At 42.2% G+C, this 21,173-nt stretch overlaps 1 protein-coding gene and 1 long non-coding RNA gene across 5 annotated transcripts in view; one reads left to right on the forward strand and one right to left on the reverse strand.

Moving 5' to 3' along the window:
- MAPK6 (mitogen-activated protein kinase 6) overlaps positions 1-11,371 on the reverse strand; it is a 36,025-nt gene extending 24,654 nt beyond the window's left edge. The window contains exons 1-2 of one of the 4 annotated variants that reach the window (XM_032623029.1): positions 11,214-11,364; positions 4,903-4,947 (exon numbers count right to left, since the gene is read on the reverse strand). The gene's annotated coding sequence lies outside the window, so the exon portion shown is untranslated. Of the gene's footprint in view, positions 1-4,902; positions 4,948-10,361; positions 10,776-11,213 lie in introns of those variants that run through there. The other 3 variants (XM_032623028.1, XM_032623030.1, XM_032623031.1) reach the window with 3 other exon arrangements.
- Positions 11,372-11,636: 265 nt separating this feature from the next.
- LOC116749496 lies at positions 11,637-20,442 on the forward strand. The gene is made up of 3 exons (XR_004348623.1): positions 11,637-12,327; positions 18,546-18,707; positions 20,392-20,442. It is a non-coding gene; the product is annotated as an uncharacterized LOC116749496 (long non-coding RNA).
- Positions 20,443-21,173: the final 731 nt, after the last annotated feature.

Here is a 21,173-nt window from a genome sequence, read left to right on the forward strand (position 1 = left end):
AAAGGCTCAGGATTTCCACTCCTGATTAGAATGCAGAAAGTTGCAAGACACCATCACTCTTATCCTATAAACCTTGATAAGCTGAATAAGCTACAAAATTGTAGTTTTTTTGTTTTGTTTTGTTTTTAAACATCAGGGGACTTCCCTGGTGGCGCAGTGGTTAAGAATCCACCTGCCAATGCAGGGGACACGGGTTTGAGCCCTGGTCCGGAAAGATCCCCCATGACGCGGGGAACTAAGCCTGTGTGTCAAACTACTAAGCCTGCACTCTCGAGTCCTTGAGCCACAACTACTGAGCCCGCGAGCCACAACTACTGGAGCCCGTGCACCTAGAGCCCATGCTCCGCAACAAGAGGAGCCACCACAATGACAAGCCCCCGCTCACCGCAATTAGAGAAAGTCCGTGCACAGCAACAAAGGCCCAATGCAGCCAAAAATAAACAAAAAAATTTTAAAAAACACCAGAAAGGATGCAAAGAACTCTAAATAAATTAAGTTCCAGAAAATGTCGAGCTCTTCATAAGACAAGAGACCATGGCTATTCTCATTCCTAGCAAAGTGGCAAGAAAACAAGAAATTTTCCACTAACAGGACTAAGAAGAAACCAGCCAAATTTATAAACAAATTTTACTAGCTGAATGTGGATTCAGGTAACAGATTAGAATTCAGAGGAAGCCCAGTTACAAGCCCCACCTGCCAATTCTTCCCCATGGGTCCTCACTAAGGGCACAAGTCTGAAGTCAAGGCCGGAAAGCTGAGAAAATCTCATGAAGCATATAGGTCTCCACTGTGTACAAGACAGATGCCCTCTTTTTTTTTTTTTTTTTTTTTTTTTTTGGCGGTACGCGGGCCTCTCACTGTTGTGGCCTCTCCCGTTGCGGAGCACAGGCTCCAGACGCGCAGGCTCAGCAGCCATGGCTCACGGGCCCAGCCGCTCCGCGGCATGTGGGATCTTCCCGGATCGGGGCACGAACCCGTGTCCCCTGCATCGGCAGGCGGACTCTCAACCACTGTGCCACCAGGGAAGCCCCAGATGCCCTCTTAAGGTGGAGGCTAAGACAGGAATACGAGATAAACCCCTCCAAGTCACTCTGAATGTAAGGCAGATATTCTTCATTAGAAAACGGGCAAAAACATGAGTTAAATAAAGAAAACCTGAGGTGGTACTGAAAAGCAAAGAAAATGTCCAAGCAATCCAAAGAGCTGGCAGCTAGGCTGAAAAGTAGAGAGCCCCAAGGTTCAGAAAGCTGACAGGGCAGAAGTATGTGATGAGAAAATGGACAAAAACTTTCCAAAACTGATAAAAGACATCAACTCACAAAGCTGGAAGCTCAATGAACAGCAAGCAGGAAAAATACAAAGAAACCCATACTTAGGCACATCATAAACTGTTGAAAACTGGGGGGTGGGAAGGGCGGAAGAGCAACTCTTAAAAGCAACTATGGAAAAGAGAAAAAGTATACGCTAGGGAAAAACAATAGAAACAATGGCTGATTTATCATTAGAAACAATGAAAGCCAGAAGACAACAGAACACCACCTTTCAAGTTCCAAAAGAAACTATCAACCCAGAATTCTACATCTAGGAAAACATACTTCAAAAATGATGAAATAAAAACATTTCAAAGAGACAAAAGGGAAAAGAACTTGTCTCCAACAGACTTTCACTACAAGAAATGCTAAAAGAAGTTGGTTACGGTGAAGGAAAATGACACCAAATGGAACCCCAGATCTGCAGAAAGGAACAAAATCCCCAGAAAGGGTAAATAATTGGAAAATACAAAAAGCCTTTAAAACAAAACAAAACACATGTTTAAATGTCTTTAAGAGACTATTGATTGTTTAGAGCAAAAATAATAATGTACTGTAGCGGTTATAGCACATGTAGAAGTAAAACATAAGAGCACAATGTGCTAGAAGGGGGTAAACTGAATCATGCAATGTCAGGTTTGCAGCATCAGTGAAGTAGTTTATATTATTCAAAACAGACTGCGATAAATAATGAAAGGCTCATGGGTCATCTTTAAACACCTTGTCCCTTTTTGGCCATTATGTATACTTACTAACATCCCCATCAATGGGGAGTAAAGGGAAGGAAAAAGAAAACTAAGTAAATCAACAATTATCAGTAATGATTTATTTTGCCAAGCAGTTGTGTACTTTTACATCAATAATAATACAAACTAATACATTAACATTTAAATACCACAGATTCGGGACTTTCCTGGCAGTTGGGCAGGGGGCATGGGTTCAATCCCTGGTCTGGGAACTAAGATCCCACGTGCCACACGCATGGCCATAAATACATACACACATACATACATACATACATATATACATACCACAGATTCACTGACACTTCCAAAGAAGATAGAAATTAACCATGTTACTCAAGATAAATACACATTTTATTATTTTTTCCAAATATTTTAATTGAAATAATTTTGAGGGGCTCTACTTTCTACTTTAAAAGTATATAGTTTTTAAGAATTTAAGGACTTCCCTGGCAGTCCAGCGGTTAAGACTCTGTGCTCCCAACGCAGGGGGAACCCGTTCGATCCCTGGTCTGGGACTAATATTCCGTATGCCATGTGGTGCGGCCAAAAATTAAAAAAAAGAGAGAATTAAAAAAACTACATTATGGGGCTTCCCTGGTGGCGCAGTGGTTGAGAGTCCGCCTGCCGATGCAGGGGACACGGGTTCGTGCCCTGGTCCAGGAAGATCCCACATGCCACGGAGCGGCTGGGCCCGTGAGCCATGGCTGCTGAGCCTGCGCATCCGGAGCCTGTGCTCCGCAACGGGAGAGGCCACAACAGTGAGAGGCCTGCGTACCACAAAAACAAAACAAATTAAAAAATATAAAAAAGTAAAAAACTACATTATGGAGTACAGCTCCAAAGTTCTAAGTTGACGATATAAATAACATTATCTGGTACATATTTATCCTACATCATCAGCTTTTATAAAAGCAATTAATGAAAAACATTTGTATTATAAAGGAAGTCACAGCACTGAACATGAGAATAGAATTTTAATAGTTGAGTTTTAAAAGAACTGAACAAACAATAGCAAGCTTAAGAACATAGTATGTGTGAAGCATACTACTCTTACACTAAATCCTCCTAACAACACTGCAAAATGGGTCCTAAGATCTTTAGAGAATTTAAATAATGCATTAAAAATCACATAGCAGTGAGAGCCAGAATTTGAACCTCAGGTTTCAAATCAAAGCCCATGACTGTCTCTCAAATAATAATATAATTTACTGACAAGTACACTACACATTCCCCCCCAACCCTTTAATAGTGCAGTATATTTCTTATAGACAGAACATTCTTCTGCATAACACAAATATAATCATCAAAGTCAGGAAATTAACACTGGTATAGTACTACTATCTAGTACTCAGATCCCATTTAAGTTTTTACAATTGTACCAATAATGTAATTGAGAGCTAAAAAAACCCAGTTCAGAATCACATGTTACAATGACTACAATGCAATCTTTAATGTACTTTTTCCCTTTAGAAGTTTAAGGGAGTCAAACAAACATTTTATATCGTGCACAAAAATTTACTGAGCACTTGGCACGTGTCAGGCACTGTTTCCTGGTACAGTGGCGAATAAGACAGTTAAGGTTCTTCTGCTTCCAAAGACTTTACATTCTAATGAGGAAAGATTAACAAGTAAACATAACTTCAGATTTGGCCAAGTGCTATGACCGGGTGACCTGGAAATGGCCATCTAAGGAACTGAAGCCTGAATAGTAAGACACAACCAGTGTTGCTAAGAGATGGGAAAAGAGTGTTCCAAACAGAGGAAAAAGCAAATACAACCTAGAGCAGGACATAACTTGGTATTCTGGAGGAAAAGAAAAGATGCGACAGCGTCCTGAGCAAAGGGAGCAGGGACTGATGGCAAACACATGAGGCAGGATTCTGAATTTTATAACTAAGAAAGCTACTGAAGGATTTTAAGCAGACAACTGGCATGGTTTCATCTCCTTTTTTTTTTTTTTCTCTGGTACGCAGGCCTCTCACTGCTGTGGCCTCTCCTGTTGCAGAACACAGGCTCCGGACGCGCAGGCTGAGCAGCCATGGCTCACGGGCCCAGCCGCTCCGCGGCATGTGGGATCTTCCCGGACCAGGGCACAAACCCATGTCCCTTGCATCGGCAGGCGGACTCTCAACCACTGCGCCACCAGGGAAGCCCTGTTTCATCTCCATTTTTAAAAGATGATTCTGGCTACCAGGAGGAGAATGCACTGAAGAAGATGGTCAAGTGAAAGCAGAGACCAGTTAAAAGCTATTTCAGTAGGCCACATGAAATGATGGCGACTGAGATTAGGCTGGTAGAAATGAAGATGTAAAACAGGAGAAATCAAAATCATATTTTGGAGACCAAGAAAACGTGATGATGGATTAGATATGGTGGATAAAGGGAAAAATAGGTTTTAAGGATAACTCCTAGGTGACAATTACTGAGATGGGGAAGACTTGGAGAACAATATGGGAGAAAGAGGTCTATTTTGGACATATTAAGTCTATTTAGGTGAGAAGTCTAAACCAGAAACAAACACTTGAGAATTATTCACATATAGATAGTATTTAAAAAACTAAATTGGGGGCTTCCCTGGTGGCGCAGTGGTTGGGAGTCCGCCTGCCGATGCAGGGGGCGCGGGTTCGTGCCCCGGTCTGGGAGGATCCCACGTGCCGCGGAGCGGCTGGGCCCGTGGGCCATGGCCGCTGGGCCTGCGCGTCCGGGGCCTGTGCTCCGCGGCGGGAGAGGCCACAGCAGTGAGAGGCCCGCGTACCGCAAAAAAAAAAAAAAAAAAAAAAACTAAATTGAATGAGACCTCCTATGGAAAGAATCAAGAGAAGGGGGGAAAAAAGTCCAGGACTAACCTCTGGGATATGCCAATACTTAGAGGCAGGAGAGGCGAGAGAAGCCTGTAAAAAAAAAAAAAAAAAGTATGACAAAGTGTGAGGCAGGAGGAATACAGGAATGTGTCCCATAAACTAAGAGAAGCAGGCAAATAGGCAGAAAACTGTGGTCAATAATACTGAATGCTGCTGCAAGATCCTTTAAGATAGAATTGGTAAATGGATATCACTGGTAACCTTGACTAGAGTACTTTCAGTGGTGAGATGGTGATAGAAACCAGTCTGGAGTTGAAGAGCAAATGAAAGTGGAGACAGCACACAAAGACAGTTCTTGAAAATCTGCTTGAAAGAGGATCAGAGAAATGAAGCAGTAACTAGAGAAGAGTGTGGAATCAGGAGAGGGTTTATAACAGATTTCTATTCTATATCTGCACTGTCCAATACAGAGTCAATAGCTACACATGGCTACCAAGCAACTGAAACATAGCTAGTATGACTGAGGAACTGAATTTTTTTAAATTAATTTTTGTTTAATTAGCCACATGTGGCTAGTGGCTATATTGGACAGCATAGCTCTAGAGCACATCTGTATACCAATAAAGATGGCCCAATAGAAAGGGCAAAATTCAAGATGCAGGCAAGAAATGAGTCCTTAAGAAGTCAAGAGAAGGAATCTAGAGCACAAGTGGAGGAATGTACAAGGGATATAACATGAATGAAGCAAGGCAGGAAGCCATGTAATCGGTGGGAACCAACAAGACTTAAAATCAGAATATCCCTTAAGTTTGGTTGGAATCTTAAACATAAGACTAAATACAGAAGGCAATAAAAAGCTAATCACAAGGGGAAGGGAAGGTAATTCAAATTTACTATCTATTAAGTGACAGGCACTTTCTAAAACCAACTACTTCTGTTACTCAGAACCAACACCTTGTAAGTCACATTTTACAAATATGAACACTTTTGCTCCGAGAGGTAAATCAAGTTCACTGAAATCACACATATAGTAAATGTCAAGATCTGGACACAGGCCACTCTGACTTACTCTAGGGTTAGAATCTTACCACTGCATAAGGTGGGAGGTTAAGAACCACTCAATGTTTCTATGCCTGGAAATGACATAACAAATGGCAGATCAATCTGGCAGCTTATCAACAAGTGGAAAAAAGCCTGGAGGTACTAGGCCAGACTCAAAACTGTCCCTTCAATGCTATCTGCAAGATAATTAAGGAATATTTACTTAACAGGTTATTTTTAATATTTTTAAATCCAAGTGAAAATATCTTTATTGAGACAAATGGGAAAATGCATATTCTTGCAACTTTGAGTGTCTACATTACTGAACACAGGAGTATCAATCAGATAATTGGCATTGTTTTATAATAACTACTAAAATAATATCTGGGCATATTAGAAAAGCAGGTAGTTAGAAACCTACCATCTCTCCAATTTGTAAATGAAGAGGGAAATTATTAAATTACGCCTAATCAGTTATTTTTTTTTAGGGGTAATAAAAACATTTTATATTTTAATGTTATATGAACTCTCAACTCGACACATTTGTCAAAACTTATCAAACTGTACATCTTAGGATCACACTCACCATGCCATAAATTCATACGTATCATAGTTTTAAAGTAAATTGCATATTTTCATAAGTTATCAATTGCTTTTATAACGTATCTATTTAATAATTACCTAATACTTTTCTCAAGAATCAAGGAGAAAGATTAAATTTTTTTCCTTCAAATAAATCTGTTTAGAAGAAAATTATACGTTAAAAGCCTAATCAGTTATTAAATTACAGCTTAGACTATTTTAAATTTAGTGTGGGCAAAGATCATCTAAATCTGTGCTGTCCAATATGGTAGCCACTAACTTCATGCAGCTATTTAAGTATAAATTAATTAAAATTACAAATAATTAAATATTCAGTTCCTCAGGTGCACTAGCCACCTGTCAAATGCTCAACAGTCACATGTGGCTAGTGGTTATCTCATTGGACAGCACAGAATAAAACATTTCTATCATCACAGAAAGTTCTACTGGACAGTGATTAGATCCTCAGTCTTCCTTTTGACTTTTTTTTCAGGAGGGCCAAAGGAAAGAGCAACTCAGAAGACCTGAGTTTCCCAAATCAGTCACTAACCAGCTGAGCAACTTATGTATGGTTACTTAGCAATGCTTCCAGAAATGAATGTGCATTTGAATCACCTGAGAATCTAGTTAAACTGTAGGTTCTAACACAGTAAGTCTTGAGATGGGGTCGAGATTCTGTACTTCCAACAAATTCCCAGGTGCTGCTAATACTGCTTGTCCAGAAATCACCCTGTGAGTAACAAGGTCTTAGATTTCTCTGGGCCTCAGTTTTTTTAGCTGTCAAATGATGTACCTGGGGGAAGATAATACCCATGACCCCTCCATAAAAACTAACATTTTATAGTTTTATGGTTGTATAGAATTAAATGCACACAGATTTCTCATACTCTTGAAGAGGCAGTCTCTTCCCTGAAGTAAATGCTAGGATTCTAACAAACAATTTTTGTGATACCATTTTTTCCCCATTAAAAAAATATCAAATTTAAATGAATATCAATGGGAAAATGTGATTTGCTACAGACAATCAGTCTCGGTACTACTTTTCAGAAATGGATTTAAAAGGCCGACATGTATATAAGACAAACCTTTCTAAATGCATCACCTCCACATGACAAGCAACTCCCAGGAAAAAAAAGTAACAATTACATTATTGTTTTTATGAAGTCTCAGTCGGGGCTCTCAGCAATAAAACCGACCAAAATCCCCATACCCCTAGCAGGCAGTGGAGTAATGTAATAGCCCACAAAACAGGCTGAAGGAGCTGACAGTGGGAAGCCAACAATGCCAGAAAGAATTTACTTTTGAGGCATCTTCTATTTTAACACGGGCCCTAGAGTAGGCAATGCAAACAAGGAACTGGATAGCAGTGGTGAGGCTCATAGTTTCATAAGGCAATACCTCATAGAAAGGAGATAGGCTAACACACCCCGTTTGTTTATAAATTCTGAATGAAGCATGACAGGTAATTACCTATATTCTCAAAACACACACACTGGAAATACATGTTCAACCTCTAAATGACAGGATGCTTTGAAAATCTATAATACTTTTAAATTTGTATTTTTAGATTTCCTTTAGTGGGAAATACAGTTTAAAGTTTGAATTAAATTTTACTAAAGCTCTCCTATATAAATCATACAACGTTCTTCCAAAATCTCTCCAAAGATCTGATTCTCATTAATACACTTTACTGCCCACAAACCCCTTCAAATACATCACTGAGAAGATAAATCATATATACAAAGAAAAACTTGGGAGTGGGGAGTTTTTTTCTCACTTTTAAAACAAACTGCTATCTCAATCTTCTTTTTTCCCCTCAATGTTACTTTAAGCCAACCTGCTAAACAATGGCTTTCTACAATGGTCAAAATTATTTTATTACCAAATTTCAATGTAAGTCCTAAATTTGGAGCTGTACATTCAGCTTATCTTAGAAAAAGACTGATGAAAAAATAGTGCCTATAACAATACCTATTCTAAGTTGTCTTTATTAAAACAGCAAATTCACGTAGATCAGGAGAAAGCACTAAATATAATTCCATCAGAGTGAAATGTTCATATTAAGAGCTTTATCTGATTAAACACTGCTGTGCTTTTACAACACTTATTTAAACTACAGTAATTTCTAGATATTATAAAGATAACTTTTACATTACCAATGAAAACAAAAGGTTAATTTCTATCCACACCATAAAAGTACTATCTGTCCTTTGTAAATAATCCATAAGAAATCTCTCTCAATAATAACCAAGGAACTGCTAGTATCAAATATTTAATTGCAGCAACTGACCAGCAATTAATTTTACCTTTCCTCTCAACAAATATTACAAAATTCCACCTGCAGGATAAATGATATCCTTTTAAAATGCAATTTAAGAAGCCATTACTTTTTTACAGAAACTGTGGCTCCTCTATGAGAGACACAATTATAATGTGTACAGGAGCATTTTAGCCTATCATTTAAGAAAATACAGTGTGTAAAAAAAAAGGCCACGTAGCAGTCCGTGGGCAGGATGAGTCATCACCCAACTCAAAACTTGCAGCACTTCTAAGCTTCCTCCTACCCGACCCCATCCCCTTCAGCAATGTACCCTGAGTCAGCAAACCTTCCTATTTTGTCAGTTATGAATTCTCACGATGCTTAAATGAACTTATGCAAAATGCTGCAACACGTTCAGTACTAACATTTGTCATTAGAACATGTGCTTTTTTCCTATTGCAAAATTAACTGATCTTCAATCTTCTCTGGATTCCTTCTTAATCACAGAAAGTAGCAAACACTTTTAATCCTCTTTTGCAAATAAATGAACTGCAAAATATGGTGATATATAATGGTTTTTCTAAATAATTCTCCATTTCCCAGAGTTTTTTTCTGAACAGTAATACTTAGGTGATTAAAATGTATCCTGCTCAAATCTGGCATATTTCCTAGATGACTGCAATTACTGAATTTAGGACACCAATAAGCAATTTTACCAAGTTTCACAAGGCAATTCTTATTAAGTGATGTAACACATATATGGAAAAGGACTCCACGCTCCTTGGCACATGTAAACATGTTTGAACAACGACCCGTTAAAGAAGTGTAAAGTCTCTGCCACCCAATTAGAAATTATATTTCAAACATAAATATCTGACATTGCTAAGAAGAAACTCTAGAGGCAGTTCCCTTTCAGGGCCCAGTCCTGTTTGGTCTCTTCATTCTTCTAGCTCAGACTACTCATTCTTCTAGTCAGACCATCTCAGGTTCCCAATGTTAGAGAGAATGTGTCCAATCATAAGTTTAAATGACACGGCTAGGGCTTCCCTGGTGGCGCAGTGGTTGAGAGTCCGCCTGCCGATGCAGGGGACACGGGTTCGTGCCCCGGTCCGGGAAGATCCCACATGCCGCGAAGCGGCTGGGCCCGTGAGCCATGGCCGCTGAGCCTGCGCGTCCGGAGCCTGTGCCCCGCAACGGAAGAGGCCACAACAGTGAGAGGCCCGCGTACCGAAAAAAAAAAAAAAAGACACGACTAGACAAATCAAACAATCAGAAAACTACTCTGAAGCTGTTTTCGCTCCATTTTGTCCCCTGTTAATTTTTGTTTCCGTTGACAAACCATCTTGTACCTGTAAAAAAGTTAACACTCAGACTGACTTTGGGGAGCACTTTTAGCATTGAAGGAAAGAACATGAATTTTGCTGCAAATGCTGTAGGCTTCTAATTCTACCTCACCAGTTTCCCTTTACTGGACCTTTTCCAATGAGCGAGCAAAGGAAAAAATAAAACAGGAAAGGAATCAAAAATATCCTGCTCCGGGGAGCTCCCACATAACACCTGAACCAGTCTTACTAAGCCAAGGAACAAAAGGCGGCCAAAACGCCCTTAGTTTTCAACGCACCTCACCAAGTCAGGGAAAAATGCACAGCGGAGCGAGGAGGCCCCTTTTCAGTGAACTGACAAAACAAGTTTTCATTTGGGGACCTTCATAGACCACCACCGCTCCACGTCCAGAACGCAGCTCAGGCAAGGGTGTAGTAGAGTAGGAGGAAATTAGGAATTCCGATTCAGACGACTTTTTCTGTACCTCCTTTAGGCCACACTCAACTCAGGCAGAGGACTTCAGGGCTCTGAGCCGAGCCGGGTGAGCGGCGCGCTACGCAATTTGCCGAGTGCACTGGAGACTGCCCGGCCGGAGTCAGCTGAGGCCGAGTCACCCGAGTGGGATGGGGGAGGAGACGCGGGAGCATTTCGAAAGGCAACATGCCAGGAAGGCGAGACTCCGCGCCACCTCACGCTCCCGGGGCGGGCCGCCCTTCCCGGCCGCCGCCCCGGGCCCGCCGGCGAGGCCGGGCCGGGCTTCGAACCCACTGACCCGGGCGCGGGCGGCGGTGCGGTAGCCAGAAAGCGGGGCCCCGGGGCGGGCAGCCGCGGCCGGGCCCGGAACCGCGGCCGGCGAGGGGCGTGCCGGGTGGGAGGGGCGCACCGGTCGCACTGCCGGCCCCACGCGGGGACCCCGGCCCGCCGCCCGCCGGCCCGCGCGGGGCCGCGCCGGCCAGGCCCGAGTTAGCGAGCCGGCAGGCGGGCCGGGGGCGGGCGGGAGACGGAACAAAAGTGCCTTTGTTGAGGGGCTGCAGCCGGAGGGTCACACACAATGGAGGGAGCCGGCTCCGCCGCCGCCGCCGGGCCCGCCGCGGCGCCCTCCCGAGCAGCCCCGCCGGCGCGCCCTGCACACGTACACACACATACTCACGGGACTTCTCCGACTCATCGAGGGAGTGCGGGGCCCACGGACAACCCCCTGTGTCGGCTCAGGTCTCCGGCTGTGCTGGCGGCAGCGGCGTCTCCGAGGCTCTCGCTTTGCCGCAGTCGCCGCCATGTAACCCCGACCCGCGAGAGAGGGCGAGGAAGAGGGGGCGGGGTTTCCAGGAGCCACGCCCTCTCACGTCACAGGCTCACTCCACGGGTGCCCCCGCCCCTGCCCCAGACCAGCCCCGCGCGCCGGCCGGCGCCGGAATTTCCAACGTTGGTGTTTGGGTTCCGCGCAGTGCAGGGGTGCAGGAGAGGCACGCGGGCTCGTCAGGCGTTTCTCGTGGGTGGGGTGGGGTAGGGTGGGGTGGGGTGGGGTGGGCTGGACTGGGCCAGGCCGGGGGGCTGGCGCGGAGGTAAACAGACGGGCCCTCTTCGCTCTACGTGCCCCAGCATTAGAGGGCGAAGTGACCAAACTCTTTGCGAGCGTTTACTGCGTACCTACTACGTGCAAGGTACTGGACTACCTAGAGGAATAGGCCATTGTCCCCGCCCCCGGGGAACTAGGAGGCTGGACCTGAAGATACATGGGCTAGAAAGCAGCAGCCATCGAACAAGGCAAACGCGTTAAAGGTCAGGTGCTAAGGAAGGCTTCTAAATGAGGTTGCCACTGGTGACCTTTCAGCTATATGAGGAGCCCATGAAACCAGAGGAGGTGAGGGGATGGCTGTTCCTTCGGAGGGAACAGAATGAGCAAAGACAGGGAAGATGAGAGCACCTGGCTTGTTGCAGGAACTGGGACTAGGCCAGTTTGAGGGAAGTGTAGAATTTGAGCAGGAATGTACTGTGAGATAAGTGGGAAACGTAGATTGGTGCCTTCTTGGGCTCACTTGGACGAAAAGCAAGCTTATTTTATCCATCATGGCTTACTGAATCCGAGAAGCCATCTAGTGTTTATGTGAATTGTATGTAGGTATTTATAAAACTAGAGACACAGGTCAACATATTTTTTCAATGACTTATTCACCATTCCTGATGAGAACCAAACGTTTGGCAGCCCTTTGCCATTATTATGCGCATCCTCAAGCTTCAAGCACGAGACAAAGACCACTTCAAAGGTAACATAGTGGCTTGAAATTAAGTGGTTGGGATGGAGTTTGAATGTTTTATATTTTTTATATTTAAAACAATACCATCTGAATACCAGGTGTGGAGGGCACAGTGAGTAGATAAAACCAAGAGAAAGGGGAAGGTTGTCCTAACCACAGGATTTCTTATTTCTGGATGCAGCCTTTCTGCAACAAGAGCTCCTTTCCTGTGACCATTGTACATCCCTTCTGCCCCTGCTCTAGGCTCCCCTGAGATTCCTAAGACACCTTTCCTCCCCCATCCATCAATGTTTGATCACTAGGAGGAGGGGGTAGAGGATAAGTACTGTGCCTTCGCTCAAGGAGGTTATAATGTGTCAGCTCTTAACTTCCGTCAAAGACCACCAAAATAACCTGTTGATCAAGCAAAGCCAAATGTATTCCTTACAGGAGGTAAGAGAAACCCCTGTGTTGACAGAGTCTTAGTAGCATCTCAAAGAGGGAGGTCAAGAGTGAGATGGTTTCAGAGGGTCAGGATTAATTTAAGACAGGTCTTTCAATGAAAGCATGATTGAGATGGGACTAAATTTGTTATATAATCTTTTAGGGTTAGTAGACACAAAGAGGCGGAGAGTTTTGAAGCAAACCTAGAAAAGTCAACAATGGTTTGATAAACGCAAGAGTAATTTTGTTGAGGAGGGGCTGTTTACCCTGATGAAGGCTAGGTCGGTTGTAGTCTGTTGTTCAGTCAAATGGACTTTGAGGAAGTTCTTTGAAACTGCAATAAAGTTACTTGCAACTTCATTTTTTCAGGCAAGAATTTCTTGGAATTGAAGTCATGTTTATGCAGATGTTAGGGTTGTAAAGTCATGTTGAGGTAGTCGGTATTAGTTCTTAATCCTATTGTGCGTCTGTAAATAGTCTTAAGTTCTCAGTTTTTCAAACTGCTATACACAGTGAAATCATTTTGGTGGATTATGATCTGCATTTTTTTCTTAATGAAATAGAGAAAATAAAACCAAACTAGAGACCATAGTCTATAACAAAGGGTAAACACCTTTGTGAAACTTTTGTTTTGGTTATGTATCATATTCCAACAAATCTAAAATGTCATCAATTATGACAGACCGTTATTTTAGGTACTATGAAGAAAGCGAAAACTATCAAAATAATGATACCCTATTGCTACATCCTGATCTCAGAGATATTAAAATGGAGGAAGTACTTCTTAAAATTGTTGAACTATAAGGTATCTATAAATGTGCCAGTTGGATTACAGTGGCACTGTTTATTGCTCATTATTGCTATGAGCTATGTTATTGTTAGAAAGAGTTTGAAAGCCACTGTTGTAGTGGAAGAATGCAGGAAAGGAACAGGTAAAGTACACCATAAGGCAGCTTGAGATTAGTGCGTCCTGAACAGAGATGCAAATTACCTGCTCTTGTTGGAAGGAACAATTGATAAAGGACTGGGAACATCAGGAAAGTTCCAACAAGAAAACAGAGCATTTGAGCTGGGCTTGATTCCATCAGGAAGTATGAGGAAAAAAGAAATTTCAGGATGAGAGGGCAGAGTGTACAAAGTCATGAATGTGCTGGGCACACTTTGGTAAAAAGTCTTACAGGCCTGGGGGAATGAAGGCAAGTTAGCACCAGTTGAGAAGGCCTTATTTGGATGCCAGAACTTTTGGATTTATGCTAAAGGCAGAAGGAGAGGAATTTAGATGATTCACTAGTATTTTAGAGTGATAATTCTGCTATGAATGCGAAGGGTAGATTAGATGAGCAAGAGGTTGGCAACAGGAAGAGGGCAGGAGGATCCATTGTTGTTTTCTGCTCTGTATCCAGTCTGCTTTACACTGGTAACAATACTCTAATGTCCTTTAAGGAGCCCTTTCCTGTATAAGTCAGAATTCTTTTTGTTACAGTGGCAGAAAACCCAATCCAAACTCTGGTTTAAGCATGAGAGAAAGTGAGAGAATGTGTCTCAATTGGGCACAGAAAGGGGATGACAATACAAGTGATATTCTTGGAGCCAGATCAACTGGACTCCATGAGGGGAAAGTCTTGAATTACCCAGTTGCTCCCATTTTGCCTATTTGAGTTTAAATTCCCTCATTAGACTACTTGTTTTATCTTTTTCCATTCTGATGACCATCTTCCTATGAAAATAAACTGTCAATATCTTGATTTTCAAGATGAAGGGAAAAGCGGATTTTAGAAATAAGACCACTAAGCTTGATGCCAATTCCTGGAAATTTTCTAATGTAAATCATTGAACACGATATGTTAGGGAAAATGTAACAGTTAATAGGAGTCATCATGGATTCTTGTCAAGTAAATCATGACAAAGAAATACCACTTCCTTTCTTGATAGGATTATTACATTACTAAACAAAGATGTTGGTCATTTCAAAAAGTCAAGACACTTTTGTGGATAAGATTGAGAAATATGGGTTTAGATAATTGCAGAGAATTGATTCAAAGAGTGCTAATTACTGGAGTGACATTAATCTTGAGGCCTCAAATTCTCAAGAAGAGCAATGCAGATTTGTCCTTCTTTGTCCAGACCTGAGCAATATTTTTATCAATGTTTTGAGTTAAGATATCAAATTTGAGGAAGATATAGAACTCATCAGAATATGATGACAGAATAGTTATTCAAAATCATGATTTTTCTTTTAAAGAAGATGACATTTGGCTGCAATAAATATAAAGTGTAGTATCTTTGTTCAGAAAAATCATTTGAAAGGGGCCAGGATTTGGGGAACAGCTTGACCTGATAATGTAACTATAAGTTACAGATATTCATGCAGTGTGAGCTGTCACCAAACAACTAACAAAATGTAGACTGTGTTAATGCAAAACAGTGTTCAGGTCACGGGGGCACCAGACCTATGCTATTCAGCTCAGGATTTCTGAACTCATGTGTTCAAATATAGATACCACATAAAAAGAGCTACCTTGCATAACAAATCAGAATTCATTAGGAAGAGACATCTAGGAAGAGTGTGGAAACCATTTTTTCTCTGAAGAAAAGATGAGGGAATTGGGTCTGCTTAACCTGCAGAAAAGCAATTTGCTGAAGGGTTGTTATGCAGAGAAGAGAGTAGATTTATTCCATGTTGCACTGGAGTTCAAATCTAAGACCACCAGGAGGGCTATTACAGAGAGAAAGATTTTGACTCAGTGTAAGAAAGGACAGTTTTGGATATTGGAACTGAGCTACAGTGGACAGGACCTCCTGGTGAAGAGCGCTACATCACTGGAAGCATTCAGTCAGAAAACAATGGCCACCTGTCAGGGATGCTATAAAAGAAATTGCTGCGGGGAGGAGGGACCTGCAAAGAGGTGATAACATCCGAGGTCTTCTTTAACTATTGATAGAAGCTTCTATGTGTCGTTGTTTATACTCTCAATTTAAAATGATTGCATTCCTAGACATGGTTTCTAAAAGAACACATTGTAATTTGATTTGTAAACAAAAGAACTTTCCACTGAAGAAATTGGTTGCCAAGTACAGTTGATTCTTGTTGTTTGTGGTAGTTATGTTCTGTAAAGTCACTTTGAGCACTGAATTAGTAACTGCTGAACCATTGCTTCTAAGGGAAATACAGGATTCGTTTCCTGCAAACCTCTGGTCATGTTTTCACCAACCAGTCAATACATAACCTTGTTTTATGTGTCCTTCTTTAAAGACATCTTATTTAATATATGTTGTTGATTCATTAACATTGAACTCTGACCAATAGCACTGTAACTCATGCTGAATGAAGCTTATCTAACACATATTTTCTCCGAAAGGCATATCACAGCTTTCTTACATTTATAGCCAGCACATCAGAACTATGCTTGGGGACCATTTTAAACAGCTAAATCACCAACAAAAAAGCAAAAAATGCAAAAAACATGGTGCTAACTAGACCACAGAAAGGACACTTGTTTATAATGTGAGAGTTGAAACAAGAAGGCAGAGTGTTGCCTCGTTCAACCTCAATGGGAACATACACAGAGGGCAACAATTTTTTCACCACTCTGCATGTCAGAAATGCTGTGAGTATTGATTTAGGGGTTACAAATAAATTTTAGCAAGTAGGCAAATTCGCAAGCAATCTGCGAATAATGAGGATTGACTGTAGTTAAAGATTATGAAGAGAATGTTTTCAGTCAAGATCCAGTGAAGCTGTATCTAAAGTTCAATGAGAGGCAGATCACATGAAGGTTTTTTGAAGCGAGAGACACCTGTAAATGAAGATTAAGGGTCCTACATTTAACGTGATGGGGCAGCAAAGAGCTTACTCCTTGGGAGAATGGTAATAGCATTTATCAAGTAACGTGTTTCAGGTAAACACTTTGTAAACATTATTTCATTCTCTTAGGCTATGGTAAATAGGATTTTGTAGGAAAGCTGCAATAAACTACTTAATTTTTTTAGACAAAACCTGGCTTTCCTTGTAACAAAATCTCTGAAACAATCTGTACACGTACTTTTTATTTATTTATTTATTTATTTATTTTTGGCTGCGTGGGTCTTCGTCGCTGTGCACGAGCTTTCTCTAGTTGCGGCGAGCAGGGGCAACTGTTCATTGCGGCGCGCATGCTTCTCTGCGCGAGCTCTAGAGCGCAGGCTCAGTAGTTGTGGCGCACAGGCTCCGAGGCATGTGGGATCTTGCCGGACAGGATCTTCCCGTGTCTCCTGCACTGGCAGGCGGGTTCTTAACCACCTCGCCACCAGGGAAGTCCCTACACTTACTTTTTGAATAATGGTTATATAACTAAATACGTAAATGTACTAGGAAATACCTATTGGGGTAATTTTACAAAAATAGCAAGTAATCAAAGGATCCTCCCTGTAATTTATCTGCCTTGAAAGTCAGTATTTTGTGGAAGTCGGATAAATTTGTAGAAATGGTAGAATTAAACGACTAATACAATAGTTGTAGCTCCCACCTGCCACACACACACCCACACGCATACTTTTTAAGAGGAGCAGAGAGATGGTGACACTCTTGGCTTTAGGGAAATATGGTCCAAAGGTTTTCTTATTTTCACTCTGTCCATCCTCCTCCTATCTTGAGAGCCCCATTAGCATAAGGAGAACAGACGCTCCTGAGTTCTGGAGATAGTCCGTATTTTTGAAAGTTGAACGCTTGAGACCACAGTCTTCTATAAACATCCTCAGTTTTTGAGAACAACCTGGGCCTCCAGCACATGACCAATGCAAATAAAAGATTAGACAAGGTGTTCCTTAGCCCATCCACAGAGTGATAAATATTTTGAGTTGTGGGGACAAAGCAGCTTTCAGTACACAAGGTCATTCCCCTCCTTTTTGTACTCCAAAATAGTCAAGCTATCTGTCGTTTGGGGAAGAAGGTAATCACTATCTGTTAACGCTAAGTAAACATGCTGAAGGTGTGTTTACATTGGTCATTCTGAGTGCTCAAGTTACCAACCAGTATATAATATGGTGCAGTAGGTCTACCTTACACAATGTGATCTCCTTCTATTTGACATATTTTGCCAGCTGGCAGTTACCACCACTGGAAGAACCTTCCCTGAAGATGTCATCCCCAGAGACCAGTACCCACCTTGAGTCTTTTGTTTGTTTGTTTGTTTGTTTATGGCTGCATTGGGTCTTTGTTGCTGTGCGCGGGCTTCCTCTAGTTGCAGAGAGCAGGGGCTATTCTTCATTGTGGTGCACGGGCTTCTCATTGCGGTGGCTTCTCTTGTTGCAGGACACAGGCTCTAGGCACACGGGCTTCAGTAGTTTCAGCACATGGGCTCAGTAGTTGTGGCTTGTGGGCTCTAGAGAGCAGGCTCAGTAGTTGTAGCGCACGGGCTTAGTTGCTCTGCAGCATATGGGATCTTCCCAGACCAGGGATCAAACCCGTGTCCCCTGCATTGGCAGGTGGATTCTTAACCACTGCGCCACCGGGGAAGTCCCACCTCTGGAGTCTTGACTGAAGCGTTCACTGTTTCTAGCAATACCCTAGGAGTGGTATTCTGAAAGGGAAATGGCCAGACCCTCAGGAGGCTTAAGATCCATCTGCCCATCCTGTGTAGCTCTATCCCTGTGAATTCCTACCCTAGGCTACCACAGACCTCCCCCACCTTTGGCCTCCACCCCACCCCATATCCAGGGCATTATGCAGGACCACACGCTCAGAAACACCCCATGCTTGGTTTAATACTCTCCTATTACCATCTTGAAATTCCTAATAATTTTATCTTTGAACTCATGTTTTGTAGTGCATTTGGATGGGACAATAGAGTATGCATGTGAGCAGAAGAGAGGCGCAATGGGTGTCGACTGTTCCTTGCCACCCCATTCACATATAGCTGTCTTAGGGCCCCATAAGCACAGAATTCTGGTGGACCCACAAGGCATTGGAGTTCAGTGAAACAAAGCAAGTGAGTATAAGGTTTGTTACATCTACAACTGAGTAACTGGGGGTGCTGATAGCTCTGAGAGGCCATGCTTTCCACTGGAACCAGAACTTGCTTCAAACGCAGAAAGAAGGCAGTGGCGTTCTAGGAAGCACAAATGATCAAGGAACCCTATTGCATCCTTTCTTGCGTTACTTCCCCATATTAGCCAACAGCCTAGGCCAAAACATTTCTTTTGTCCTTTCAGCCCTTATTTACTCCTCAGTAAGTCAAAGGTAGAGAGTGTTGGTTGAATGTGTGTATCAAGAAATGAAATAATAATCATTAAGTTAGTTTTCTGCAGTGTTTTCCACTGCTCTGGTGAGAACAAAATATATATGCATGTAGGAGCTGCAACATAGAAATTGTGTCATTTTGGTGATTTCACATAGGAGTTAAATACTCATATTTGTATTTCAAACTATATTTGCATCTTACAATATAAAAATTAATTATAAAAGTCATGTTGACAACTTAAATTTTTAATTTTTCCTTACTTAAAATATTAGTTATGATTATTGACTATCTAAATTAAACACCGTAAGTCGAGAGAGAGAGACCAGAAGAAAGGGAAAAGGCTTTATATTTTGGTACCTTTAGCTCCATCCATTTTTTTCCTACTTTTTGAATAAGAGGCCCCAGAAATTATGTAGCCAGCTTTGAACCCCCCACCCCACCCCCGCAAAGAATCCCAACAGCCCTGATCCGGAGATGGTGGATCAGGGAAAGACTCCACACCTGACCCCACTGTCTTCACTGACAGGGTTAGGTCAGGAGAGGTGAGAGAGTATCTCTGCCCCATGGACCAGGCATCCAGGGCTGCTGCAGTGCCCAGCTGCCCGCAGGCAGGAGCTGCATTTCCTGTAGTAAACACACTGGCTTCTGCTCATGGAGGTAGGAAGTGGGGGAGGAAGGAAGTCCTTATTCTGCTGCTGGGGCACATTTTCCCATGGAAACAATGCTGTAGGTCACAGTTCTCATCCTCTCATAGTCAAGCTGCTTGTGGCCTAAATGGGCTTCTAACAGTCAGCCTGAGGACCTACCAGTATTTGTCACATTGTTTCTCTGGGGAAAATGCATTTTCAGTTTCAAACAACTAAGAAGTCAACTTTTGGGAACATAACTCAGTCATACAGGGACTATCTTTATTTTCCTAGCTCAGAAGAAATGCTGAGAATACAGAGAAGGATGGTGTGTGTAAGACCCAGATAAACAACTCAACATTAATGAGAAGGTTATTAATAGTAATAACTTCACTTTATTCTCTGGGTGGTATGAAGAGTCCAGTCCTAAAGATTTGCAGCTTGAAGAACTTGATTGCAGGCTCACCATGGTTGATTGGTCTCTAGCAACCAACACATACCAACCAAACCCAAGAGACTGCACTATAAACCAGATGCCAATTCATAAAGAACACAAGAAAAGCTGTGCTGAGTTGGACAAAAGATTCATCTGGTCTGGTATTCTCTGACAATGGCTGTGAATTCTATGTGTTACTGTAAACTCTAGTGTGGGGCATAGTATCTGAATATAGTGTCCTCCCAATAAAATGTTTGTTGAAAACGAAGTGTTTTTGAATATTATAATTGCCCTCTATGACATAAACTTGAGAAAGGTAAATAAGAATTTCCTCCAAATATCCACTTATTTACTCCTTTTTTTTTTGCAGTAGGCGGGCCTCTCACTGTTGTGGCCTCTCCCCTTGCGGAGCGCAGGCTCCGGACGTGCAGGCTCAGCGGCCATGGCCCACGGGCCTAGCCTCTCCGCGACATGTGGGATCTTCCCGGACCGGGGCACGAACCTATGTCCCCTGCATCGGCAGGCGGACTCTCAACCACTGCACCACCAGGGAAGCCCTTTACTCCTATTTTTAAAGCAACTTTCTTCTTAGGGAATCTGTTTGATTATTTTAGTTGCTCTTTTCTCTCACCTGGTATACTGACTAGGCACTTTTTTAAGGTTTTGGGGCAGAATTAGATGCTTGACCCCAGGTATAGCTTCATTATCATTTTGTTGAATATAGGACAAAACAGTGCTTTCAGTTTTGTTTTCCATGTTTTTAGCCAGGAGGCTAAGAACTTGGAAATTATTGCTGTATGACTTTAAGAAACAGTCAACAATAACTCATGGTTCTCTTTCTTGAAATAAAACATAGCTCCAAGCTCATCTTTCAAGTGTCCTTCAGACTAACAACCTAAATGCATTATCCAAAATCAGTACAGAATGAAACTAATTTGCCATACTTCTGTCCACTCACATAGCCTTGTTTATTTATCTTTACTTCAATTTAGATTGATCTGCTTGGTGTTTACTACTCTGGAGAGCTTAAGGACACCTCAGCCTAGTGACTTTTCTTTTTTTTTTTTGCGTTATGTGGGCCTCTCACTGTTGTGGCCTCTCCCATTGCGGAGCACAGGCTCTGGACGCGCAGGCTCAGCGGCCATGGTTCAC

This window comes from Phocoena sinus, chromosome 2, assembly GCF_008692025.1.
Source record: "Phocoena sinus isolate mPhoSin1 chromosome 2, mPhoSin1.pri, whole genome shotgun sequence".
Taxonomy (NCBI): domain Eukaryota; kingdom Metazoa; phylum Chordata; class Mammalia; order Artiodactyla; family Phocoenidae; genus Phocoena; species Phocoena sinus.